This window comes from Sinohyriopsis cumingii, chromosome 13, assembly GCF_028554795.1.
Source record: "Sinohyriopsis cumingii isolate HCF-2022 chromosome 13, ASM2855479v2, whole genome shotgun sequence".
Taxonomy (NCBI): domain Eukaryota; kingdom Metazoa; phylum Mollusca; class Bivalvia; order Unionida; family Unionidae; genus Sinohyriopsis; species Sinohyriopsis cumingii.
The window spans coordinates 5,004,882-5,018,206 of NC_142973.1; positions in this window are offsets into that span (position 1 = coordinate 5,004,882).

Sequence of the window (13,325 nt, forward strand, 5' to 3'; positions counted from 1 at the left end):
GGCTACAAATTTGTCTTGGAAAAGCCCCCCTGCGGGTCCGGGGTTGGAGAATTGGCCCGAGGAGCCTTTCTACGTGTCTTAAAAGGCGACTAAGTAGAGGCAACCTGTTTGCCGTGGGTTGCGTCCCGTTTCGGGGGAGGAAATGATCCTGGTAGTTGAGCAGAGGCTTTGCATGCAAAACACTACTTTGGCCTCTACTTCTTCTATACGGGTGGTCGGGATGGGCCCGGTCTCGACAAATCGGCTAGTCACGCATAGCCCTAGGAAGTCTCTCCTTGTATCCCTCTTGATACCACCGTTGCCCATATAGTCTATTCCTTTATCTTTCCCTTTCCAAAGTCTTAGAAGACTTCCTAGAAGGCGGTGGCTTAACGGGTCAATCGGGAGGTAATTTTACCGACCCTAGAAAATGTCGACTTCACGGGTCAATCAAAGATAATTTTATCAACTGAGTATGGCATCTGTGTATCCCTGGCACTTGAAAAGTGTCCCCTGGTTGGGCTTCATGGTGGGCGGGGAGTACGGGTGCTGAATTTTATTTAAGCCAACATGGATATTTCCAAAACAAATCAAAATAAACGATCCAAAACTCTATCTGACTCTGACGACAAACCATGTAGTGTGGAGTCGTTTCCACGCTTCATGGTCATACAGTCTAAAGATGCCACAAAACCGTTTGCCTCACTCTCTCCGTTTGTGATCGAGAAAACAATCACAGGATCGATTAGTACACCAAAGAGCGTAAAAAAATGAAATCGGGTTGCCTTCTTGTGGAGTGTGAGCGACGAGATATCAAGAAAATGAAAAAAACTTTCTTCGATATTGTAGTGACCTCATTCACTCACACGACACTCAATACATCCAAAGGCGTAATTCGTTGTCGCGACTTGGCTGGAGCCAGCGACATATATCACTGAAGCAATGAAAAACGAAGGTGTCACTGCAATACGTAGAATCCGTATTAAACGTAATAACAACCTGCAGAACACCAACACGATTGTACTCACCTTCAACAAATCAACAGTATCCAAAGTGGTCAAAGTTGGCTTCCTCCAAGTGAAGGTTGAGATATACATTCCAAACCCCGTTCGATGCTATAAGTGTCAAAAATATGGCCATCACGAAGACCGCTGCTCAAAAAGCCAAATATGTGGCCGATGCGGAGACCATTCTCATCAGGACTCTGATTGTAGAGCAATTCCGCATTGTGTCAACTGTGGAAAGGAGCACCACGCCAATTCCAAGGATTTTGATACCTGGAAACAGGAGAAGGAAATACAGAGGGTAAAATACACAGCTAATATTCCCTATCCAGAAGCCAGAAAACTTCTACAGGCCAAAACAACCCATCCTGGCCCATCCTTCTCCATTGTAGTGAAGAACAATCCTTAAACAACGAAGGACGCTCAAACACAGACAGATCTACCCGATTCAACACTAAGCTATAATACCCCCATTACCAAGTATAGAAAAACACGTCATCTACTCAAACTACTTTCAATAATACCCTACCAGCGAAATCACCAAAAAACAAAAACAAATCTCATGAAAACAGGCAACAAAAGGGGTCAGATGACCCTATCAAACTCTATAACAGGTTTGGAGACATTGAGAGCATTGATGCAGAAGAAACTGCTCCATGCGCCCAAGGGAGCTCCAGACCTACAAACAAAAAATTCACCCCCGTACTTCCTCCAGAGAAATAACCAAACAAATTCCCTCCGCGAAATGTCTAACCTAGCTCCACAATCTTCAATTTAAATTTATAATGAAAAACACTATCATAGAATGGAACTGTCGAGGACTTAAAGCAAATTACAATGATATTCTCCTTCTTTTAAACGAATATGATCCTGCAGTACTATGCCTTCAGGAAACATTCTTGAAAGAAACGGATAACATTACACTTAAAAACTACAACATGTTTAACACCTATGTTGATAGGGCCTCAGGAGGAGCTTCTGTTGTTGTGAACAATATAACCCCTCATAGAATCATCCCTATCAATTCAAATCTACAAGCCATTGCTGTAAGCGTCACTCTACATGGAGTGATTACCTTTTCTTCTATTTACTTTACCACCAAACACCAACCGATTTAGACATACTTGTTCAACAACTTCCCGCACCATTTATTTTACTCGGGGATTTTAATGCCCATAACATTTTATGGGGATCTAACCATATAAGTGACTGAGGTCACAAAGTAGAAGACTTCATTTCTAGACACGATTGGTGTCTATGTATCACCAAATCACCGACATATTTACACCCAGGAACGGGTACATACACATGTATCGATTTGAGAATCTGTTCTCCATCGCTGCTTTTGGACTATGAATGGAAGGTTGCTGATGACTATCACAGCAGTGATCACTTTCCAATCTCTCTTAACAACACCGACTGTAAAAAGGCCTTTAGACAACGCCAAGAAGCACTGAAAAATTTTAATAATCGTCCAACGCCCAAAAATTTAACTAAGTACCGTATTGTTCGGGCCAAAGTAAGCCGCACGATTAAAGAAAGTAAAAGAGCATCATGGAAAACATGTTTCAACTCTAAATTCTCGTTCCTTTATAAAGAAAGTTTGGGACACGATCCGCAAAATAAATGGAAAGGGAAAATACAATTCCTTTTGACATCTCAAACTAAACAACAAGAATATCAATTCCAAACATGACATAGTTAATATACTTGCTGATAGCTTCTCAAAAAATTCCTCTATCTTTAATTATTCAGAAGCCTTCAGAAGATTAAAAACTCAAAAAGAAAAGACACGGTCGAAATTCACATCGAATAGCTCAGAAAGTTATAATCAACCGTTTACACTGTTTGAGCTGATGAAATCTCTGAATAAGGCCCACGATACATCCACTGGGCCTGACGAAATACATTACCAGTTTTTGAAACAACCTTCCAGAACCCTCATTAACAGTCCTTCTGGAAATTTTCAATGATTTATGGATTACTGGTAATGTACCAAAAATTTGGAAAGAGGCAACAGTAATACCAGTTCCCAAACCCGGTAAAGATAGCGCAGATCCTAACAGCTATCGACCAATTGCACTCACAAGCTGTGTGTGCAAAACAATGGAACGAATAATCAATTATCGGCTTGTCTGGTACTTGGAAACTAACAATTTAATATCTCCTTTCCAAAGTGGCTTTCGATATGGCCGCAGCACCAATGATCATCTGGTTAGACTAGAAACATTCATTCGCGATGCATTTATCAAGAAGGAACATTTAGTAGCGGTTTTCTTTGATTTAGAAAAAGCCTATGACACGACATGGAAGTACGGGATACTAAATGACCTGCACGATCTAGGTCTTAAAGGCCGTCTGCTCTCTTTCATATCAAACTTTCTCTCAGACAGAGAATCCAAAGTATGAGTGGACTCTACCCTCTCAGATCTGCAGGAGCAAGAGATGGGTGTGCTCCAGGGCAGTATTTTATCTGTGACACTTTTTAACATCAAAATTAATAGCATCACGAAGTGTTCGACTCCTGGTGTGGATTCCTCGTTATACGTTAATGATTTTCTAATATGTTATCGATCAAAGCACATGCATACAATTGAAAGACAACTACAGTAAAATATAAACAAGATTCAAAATTGGGCTAGTACGAACGGCTTCAAATTCTCGATATAAAATACGGTATGTTTCTGTCAGTTACGACGACACCACGATGAATCTAAACTCACGCTGCACGGAACACCTATTCCAGTTGTTGAGGAAACAAAACTGTTAGGTATAATCTTTGACAGAAAACTGACTTTTATTCCACACCTAAAGAACTTGAAAGCTAAATGCTTAAAAGCACTTAACCTACTTAAAGTATTAGCGCACATTGACTGGGGTGCTGATAGAAAAGTCATCCTGAATTTATATAGAACGTTTATTTCTCTCCAAACTGGACTATGGCTGCGTTGTGTATGGTTCAGGCAGAAAGTCATATCTTAAAATGCTTGATCCAATTTATGCTCTGGGAGCATTTAAAACATCCCCGTGTGAAAGCCTGCTAACTGAAGCGAACGAACCACCGTTATCGCATCGTAGAGAAATGCTTTCCGCACAGTATGCTCTCAAATTAAAATCAAACCCTTTGAATCCTGCTTTTTCGGCTGTTTTTCAACCCAAATACAAAACCTTATACGAAAATAAACCAAACGCCATACCTTCCTTTGGCATTAGAATATCATAAAGCCTTGACAGTACAAAAATAAATCTTACCAAAATTCAGAAAACGTCCATCTCCGAAACACCAACCTGGCTACTTGAACAATACATGATGGGAAAAAATCCGAAACAAACCCTTCTGTCTTGTACACCTCTTGCCATGAACTCCTCACTGAATTTAAGAACTACACAAGAATTTATATCGATGGATCAAAGGATGAGAAAAAGGCTGCTGCAGCCTTTGTTTGTGGAAATCACACAACGCAAGTTCGCTTACCAAATGGAACATCAATTTTTTTCCAGCCAAAATCAGAGCAATAGACTTTGCTCTGTAACATATAGAAAACAAACGTATTTTAAACAGCATCATCTTCTCCGACTCACTATCAGTACTTCAGTCACTACACAATAGAAAACTGGAGAATCCATTATTGAAAAACATACTCGTTAAAAATACCAAGCTGAGTGTCTCCTACAATATAATATACTGTTGGTTACCTAGCCATATTGGTCTTAAAAGTAACGAAAAAGCAGATCGCGCTGCTAAAATGGCCCTTACTCAAGAACCATGTGATTTTAAAATATCGTATACTGATTTTAAAGCTAGTGTCAGAAAGTCCTTACGTCAGAAGTGGCAGGCATCATGGAATGATGCAGTGAATAACAAACTTCATGCAATTAAGCCAACTCTAGAAGAATGGACTCCTTCCTACAGAACCATGCGTAGGGAGGAGATAGTCATTGCAAGAATCCGAATTGGTCATTCTTATATCACCCACTCCCACATACAAAAATGTGAAGACCCACCAGAGTGCGTTCCTTGCAATGAACCATTCACTGTTAAGCACTTTATGACAGAGTGTTTTGACCCGCAACCTACGCGCGATCAGTATTACAATGTGCATGATATGAAGTAACTTTCTGATACTATAAGCATCACTCGTATTATAGAGTTCTTGAAAGCAGTGAATATTTACTCTAAACTCTAACGTTTATGCTATCACTTTGTGCAGTTTTATGCAATATATATACCGTCCCTTTTCTAATACCTTTGCATCATTCTTTATTAACATACACCATTTACATCCCCCGTTGATAGGGAAGCTTTATTTTTCACCGTTATCATCTTATCGTTTTAATTTCATCTATTTCTTTTTTATATCGCTGGTCGATATGATACTTTTTATAATTTTTAAAAGATTATGCATATAACATTTTGTTTAGCGCTAAATAGCCTAAGAGTGCTGATGCGCCGTTAAAACTGAATCAATCAATCATCCATTGTTTTGGAAAAGAGATACTACTCAGTGATTGCCAAATCAAGTAAAACTTAAATCCCATATACGTGACTGAATGGTGTGCGTGCTGAGTGTGTGTTTAAGTAACATATTTATAGTATAAAATATGCGAACAAAGAGACACTTGTTTATTCTCTGGCATATTCTCAATTAAAGCACAACAAAATGTTCCTTCACTTTTTTAAAATATTTTTTCTAACTGTGATGGTTTCTTCTTCACTGTCTTCTAGTTCTGGTGATTTCTTGTTTTCCCTAACGGGTATGGTTCTTCTTCTGTTTTGAATAACTCCATTCGGTTTTCTTGTTTATTCTCATTTTTTTAGGATACTATGAGGAACAATGGCCCTTTCATGGCAATGATGACAGGTAGTTTTCCCTTTATCTCCCCTTCCCTTTGTCTGTTCTTTGCATCGACTTCGTAGACATTATTGAGCACAGTCTCCTTTTTTCTGACATATATTACAAGTATCTCATCATCAATCTCGAGAAGAGTTGCCCGTAGTCGTATCTGAACGATACTTATAAATGACATAAATACCGGAACAGGAAGGCAACTAGTTGTACCTCTTCTATCCTCACAGTTGAATGCTTAATGAAGAGTATCTACCCTATTGTAAGAAACACTTGCTATATTTTGTGAGCGAGTATGTACAAAGCACAGGCAAATTAGATTTGTTCAAGATGAAGGGATCTAACTATTTAAGTGAGAAAACAAAATAAGAAGTCAAGAGGCTAATTTTCATTTCGCTTCATATGCACAGTGATAACATGTATATGTCGACAGAGCGTGAATCAACGTCCTCAACTTCTGCCAGAAAACTGAGAGAGTCTAGAATCACCGAAACTGAACTTCGCGACAATTATTATCACATGAGAGAGACTTATAAACAGACTTCCAGAAAATATCCAACCATGGCTTAGAAGGGAACGGTACAATTTAAGGAGTTCAAATCTGAATTGAAACCAGAGTAATAAAGTCTTGGGCACACGTTTGTCCTGGAAAGAAGATATGATTTTGATGACTATATCGTTGATTTCAAACATCAGTGACACATATAAAGAACCTATGATAAAGAACTTGCAGATTTTATCAAAGAAGACCAGCACAAGAAGAAACCAAAACAAGTTGATTTCGGTTTTTTTTGTGTGTGAAAAATGCATGTTCCCAGTAGATTGTCATTCACAACAATCATGCATGTTATATTAATTTTAATCAGTTATTCGCATACCAGAGAAACAATCTGAAATTCCGCCCTCCCTAATTGGCACGAAATCTTTTCTCGCGTTTTGGCATAGGTTTAAAGCTTAAAACTCAGTATTCTGCAGCATATTTTCAAACTCGCATGATAACTGCCTTTGTTAGACCACTTGACTGATTTCCCAGCTGTAAATGAGGTTATTAACAACAACAGGTTTGCATAGATTTAGAGCGGGTGATTGAAACATATGCAGTTTGTTGCAGATGTTACGTTTACTGCTACATCTCTTCGTTTGCGTTATTTAAAAAAAGCAATACAGTTCATGAAATTGTTAGCACAGTTAAGCGGGCCGTCCAAACATATACTAGACGTTCTAATAAATAGCTAAATAGAACGCGTTAAAAGGTCATAATGATTAAGCAAATGTATACACCTCCATAAGGATAGAGGGAATATTGTATATGCGGTCACGGGTGATACAGTGGCTCAGCGGATATATGATGTGAAAATGTTTTGAAACTATTTAATAAACAAACGCACTATTCTTTCTGCAAATCTCCTGGATGATCTAACCTACCGTGAAAGATATATATGTTAGGAATTCCTTTTGTGCACTCTTTCTAATAACATCGGTTACCATAACTTTCAAACCAGTTCATATCCTTCCAAAATAAATGGAAGGAGGGAAATAATAAATTAGTACAGATGTGTTATATACAGCTGGGAAAGAACATATAAACTAGACTTGAAATCTAGGTTTGCTACCATGGTTTTAACAGGCAGAATGCCATTAGTGTCAACCACAAAGAAAACAATATAAATCTTTCAATGCATGCAGTTCGAAATGAATATAATATGATTTGAGTCTCACATTTCGGAATTCTAGAATCAAGTTTGATATCCAAACTGATCTTTATCTCTCTTGGTGAAATGATATAATGAAGAGATTGAGATGAAAATAGTTCACAGTATCGTATCAAATGATGAATTGTTTGCTGGGCCACTCTATTTTTTGGAAGGTTTCATTTTTATTACTTTAATGATATTCCTGGAATATATTCCATAGGGTACATACTTTAATTTGTTCTTTGAAGTTAGCAAAGGTTTTATGATTGTTGAAATGAAACAGAAATGCTTGTAAGTCCATGAATACTTATTGTGCTTAGTATGCACGTGATTAAATACTGTTTGTCTGTAGGTTTCAAGGAAAGTTGATATATCTATATGACAACATAATGTAGAGACTGACAAATGTATCCTTACCTGCTCGCTATTCACACCACATTTTAAAATATAATTAAGATATCCTGATCCAGCATGTATACATCGTGAATATTAGTTACAATATGTAATTATATGAAAGCAGCTTCGATGGGTTTGTCTTTCACATTAGCTACCAATTAAGCAATCAAATCTAACTAAAAGTGTTAGTATTTAAATATGACATTAAAAATATATCCTCACTTTCCAAACATGTTTCATTGGTATCATCTTTGAGGTTCACACTCCGACAGAACGAATACTTCTCCATCGACATCCACTGATTGCTTCTTGCAACAGGTGTCAATCTAGTCCGGGAAGAACATTGCTGTGAGATGTTTGCATACATAAAAGCTGCTAATATATACTTCCAAGACGTAAGACATGCTAATATTTACTTCCAAGACGTAAAACATGCTAATATATAATTCCAAGACGTAAGACATGCTAATATATATTCCAAGACGTAAGACATGCTAATATATACGTACAAGACGTAAGACATGCTAATATATACTTCCAAGACGTAAGACATGCTAATATATACTTCCAAGACGTAAGACATGCTAATATATACGTACAAGACGTAAGACATGCTAATATATACTTCCAAGACGTAAGACATGCTAATATATACTTCCAAGACGTAAGACATGTTAATATATACTTCCAAGATGTAAGACATGCTAATATATACTTCCAAGACGTAAGACATGCTAATATATACTTCCAAGACGTAAGACATGCTAATATATACTTCCAAGACGTAAGACATGCTAATATATACTTCCAAGACGTAAGACATGCTAATATATACTTCAAGATGTAAGACATGCTAATATTTACTTCCAAGACGTAAGACATGCTAATATATACTTCCAAGACGTAAGACATGCTAATATATACTTCAAGATGTAAGACATGCTAATATTTACTTCCAAGACGTAAGACATGCAAATATATACTTCCAAGACGTGAGACATGCTAATATTTACTTCCAAGACGTAAGACATGCTAATATTTACTTCCGAAACGTAAGACATGTTAATATACACTTCCAAGACGTAAGACATGCTAATATATACTTCCAAGACGTAAGACATGCTAATATATACTTCCAAGACGTAAGAAATGCTAAAATTTACTTCCAAGACGTAAGAAATGCTAATATTTACTTCCAAGATGTAAGACATGCTAATATATACTTCCAAGACGTAAGATATGCTAATATATACTTCCAAGACGTAAGACATGCTAATATATACTTCCAAGACTTAAGACATGCTAATATATACTTCAAGATGTAAGACATGCTAATATTTGCTTCCAAGACGTAAGACATGCTAATATATACTTCCAAGACGTAAGACATGCTAATATTTACTTCCAAGACGTAAGACATGCTGATATTTACTTCAAGATGTAAGACATGTTAATATATACTTCCAAGACGTAAGACATGCTAATATTTACTTCCAAGACGTAAGACATGCTAATATTTACTTCCAAGACATAAGACATGCTAATATTTCCAAGACGTAAGACATGTTATTATATACTTCCAAGACGTAAGACATGCTAATATATACTTCCAAGACGTAAGACATGCTAATATATACTTCCAAGACGTAAGACATGCTAATATATACTTCCAAGACGTAAGATATGCTGATATATACTTCCAAGACGTAAGACATGCTAATATATACTTCAAGATGTAAGACATGCTAATATTTACTTCCAAGACGTAAGACATGCTAATATATACTTCCAAGACGTAAGACATGCTAATATATACTTCAAGATGTAAGACATGCTAATATTTACTTCGAAGACGTAAGACATGCAAATATATACTTCCAAGACGTGAGACATGCTAATATTTACTTCCAAGACGTAAGACATGCTAATATTTACTTCCGAAACGTAAGACATGTTAATATATACTTCCAAGACGTAAGACATGCTAATATATACGTACAAGACGTAAGACATGCTAATATATACTTCCAAGACGTAAGACATGCTAATATATACTTCCAAGACGTAAGAAATGCTAATATTTACTTCCAAGACGTAAGAAATGCTAATATTTACTTCCAAGATGTAAGACATGCTAATATATACTTCCAAGACGTAAGACATGCTAATATATACTTCCAAGACGTGAGAAATGCTAATATATCCTTCCAAGATGTAAGACATGCTAATATTTACTTCCACGACGTAAGACATGTTAATATATACTTCCAAGATGTAAGACATGTTAATATATACTTCCAAGACGTAAGACATGCTAATATATACTTCGAAGACGTAAGACATGCTAATATATACTTCCAAGACGTAAGACATGCTAATATATACTTCCAAGACGTGAGAAATTCTAATATACCCTTCCAAGATGTAAGACATGCTAATATTTACTTCCACGACGTAAGACATGCTAATATATACTTCCAAGTCGTAAGACATGCTAATATTTCCAAGACGTAAGACATGTTAATATATGCTTCCAAGACGTAAGACATGCTAATATTTATTTCCGAAACGCAAGACATGTTAATATATACTTCCAAGACGTAAGACATGCAAATATATACTTCCAAGACGTAAGACATGCTAATATATACTTCCAAGACGTGAGAAATGCTAATATATCCTTCCAAGATGTAAGACATGCTAATATTTACTTCCACGACGTAAGACATGTTAATATATACTTCCAAGACGTAAGACATGCTAATATTTCCAAGACGTAAGACATGCTAATATATACTTCCAAGACGTAAGACATGAAAATATTTCCAAGACGTAAGACACGTTAATATATACTTCCGAGACGTAAGACATGCTAATAGATACTTCCAAGACGTAAGACATGCTAATATTTCCAAGACGTAAGACATGCTAATGTATGCTTCCAAGACGTAAGACATGCTAATATATACTTCCAAGACGTAAGACATGCTAATATATACTTCCAAGACGTAAGAAATGCTAATATTTACTTCCAAGATGTAAGACATGCTAATATTTACTTCCAAGACGTAAGACATGCTAATATATACGTCCAAGACGTAAGACATGCTAATATTTACTTCCAAGACGTAAGACATGCTAATATTTCCAAGACGTAAGACATGCTAATATATCCTTCCATGACGTAAGACATGAAAATATTTCCAAGACGTAAGACATGCTAATATATACTTCCAAGACGTAAGACATGCTAATATATACGTCCAAGACGTAAGACATGCTAATATATACTTGCAAGACGGAAGAGATGCTAATATATACTTGCAAGACGTAAGACATGCTAATATATCCTTCCAAGACGTAAGACGTGCTAATATATATTTCCAAGACGTAAGACATGCTAATATTTACTTCCAAGACGTAAGACATGTTAATATATACTTCAAAGACGTAAGAGATGTTAATATATACTTCCGAGACGTAATACATGCTAATATATACTTCCAAGACGTAAGACATGATAATATATACTTCCAAGACGTAAGACATGCTAATATATACTTCCAAGACGTGAGAAATGCTAATATATCCTTCCAAGATGTAAGACATGCTAATATTTACTTCCACGACGTAAGACATGCTAATATATACTTCCAAGTCGTAAGAAATGCTAATATTTCCAAGATGTAAGACATGTTAATGTATACTTCCAAGACGTAAGACATGCTAATATTTATTTCCGAAACGCAAGACATGTTAATAAATACTTCCAAGACGTAAGACATGCAAATATATACTTCCAAGACGTAAGACATGCTAATATATACTTCCAAGACGTAAGACATGCTAATATGTACTTCCAAGACGTAAGACATGCTAATATATGCTTCCAAGATGTAAGACATGCTAATATTTACTTCCAAGACGTAGGACATGCTAATATATACTTGAAAGATGTAGGAGATGCTAATATATACTTGCAAGACGTAAGACATGCTAATATATCCTTCCAAGACGTAAGACATGCTAATATATATTTCCAAGACGTAATACATGCTAATATTTACTTCCAAGACGTAAGACATGTTAATATATACTTCCAAGACGTAAGACATGCTAATATATACTTCCAAGACGTAAGACATGCTAATATATACTTCCAAGACCTAAGACATGCTAATATGTACTTCCAAGACGTAAGACATGCTAATATATGCTTCCAAGACGTAAGACATGCTAATATTTACTTCCAAGACGTAAGACATGCTAATATATACTTGAAAGACGTAAGAGATGCTTATATATACTTGCAAGACGTAAGACATGCTAATATATCCTTCCAAGACGTAAGACATGCTAATATATATTTCCAAGACGTAAGACATGCTAATATTTACTTCCAAGACGTAAGACATGTTAATATATACTTCCAAGACGTAAGACATACTAATATTTACTTCCAAGACGTAAGACATGCTAATATATACTTCCAAGACGTAAGAGATGCTAATATTTATTTACAGTCTTGAAATCAATATCAACTACTGTGTTTTTGGTCCAGTAATTGCTTTTACAATTACAAAAATGGCCTTCAAAACTGGAACTGTATCAACAAGTGAAATGCATTTCCACTTAAAAACTAAGATAACAACTGCTTTCGATTATTAGATGCTGGAAATTCATGACAAACTGAACGTTCGTCCATTTCGTAATTTACCATAATAGTGACTGGCAACTGTACTGTATATACCTCCATCTGCTGACCAGCGCTCTGCCGTTATCCTGTAAAGATATGCATCCATTATAAAGTAATCAATGTGTTAATCACATTCCTTTATTGAAAATATTTCATTCATTTATTGGAAATATTTAATTAATTAGTACATTTATGATTTTCTGTTGATGCTACCTTTTGTTTTCTTTATTTTGCACTCGAGTAAGAATCTAGTCAAACTTTGCTCTTGAACATATAGACTGTAACGTCATGCTATGTCATTTTTGATACCCCATGAGGACTGCACATGGAGAAATGCAAGATTCTATTAAACAATATTTTATTTATGCTGTTTTGCATTCTAGCTTTGCGCTGTTAGCTGTACAAATTTTCGAAAAGTGTAATTTTGCAATACAAGAGAGGCAAATGAACGAAAATAGCTGATTGCATTGATTCTCAAAATGGTTTTAGTTAATTATTTATTGGTATCTGATTCATCAAATATCAACATGACCAGCATTTGTAACTGAATGAGTGTCTGGCCTCCCTGATTATAGTAATATTGAGTAAGGGGATACGTGGTGACAATTAGTATGGAAACCGCTTCATTAACTAGCACATATCCCATTACATCACTGATTTAGTATGACATCACCAAAGTAAACATATTGGTTATGAATAATGTACATGT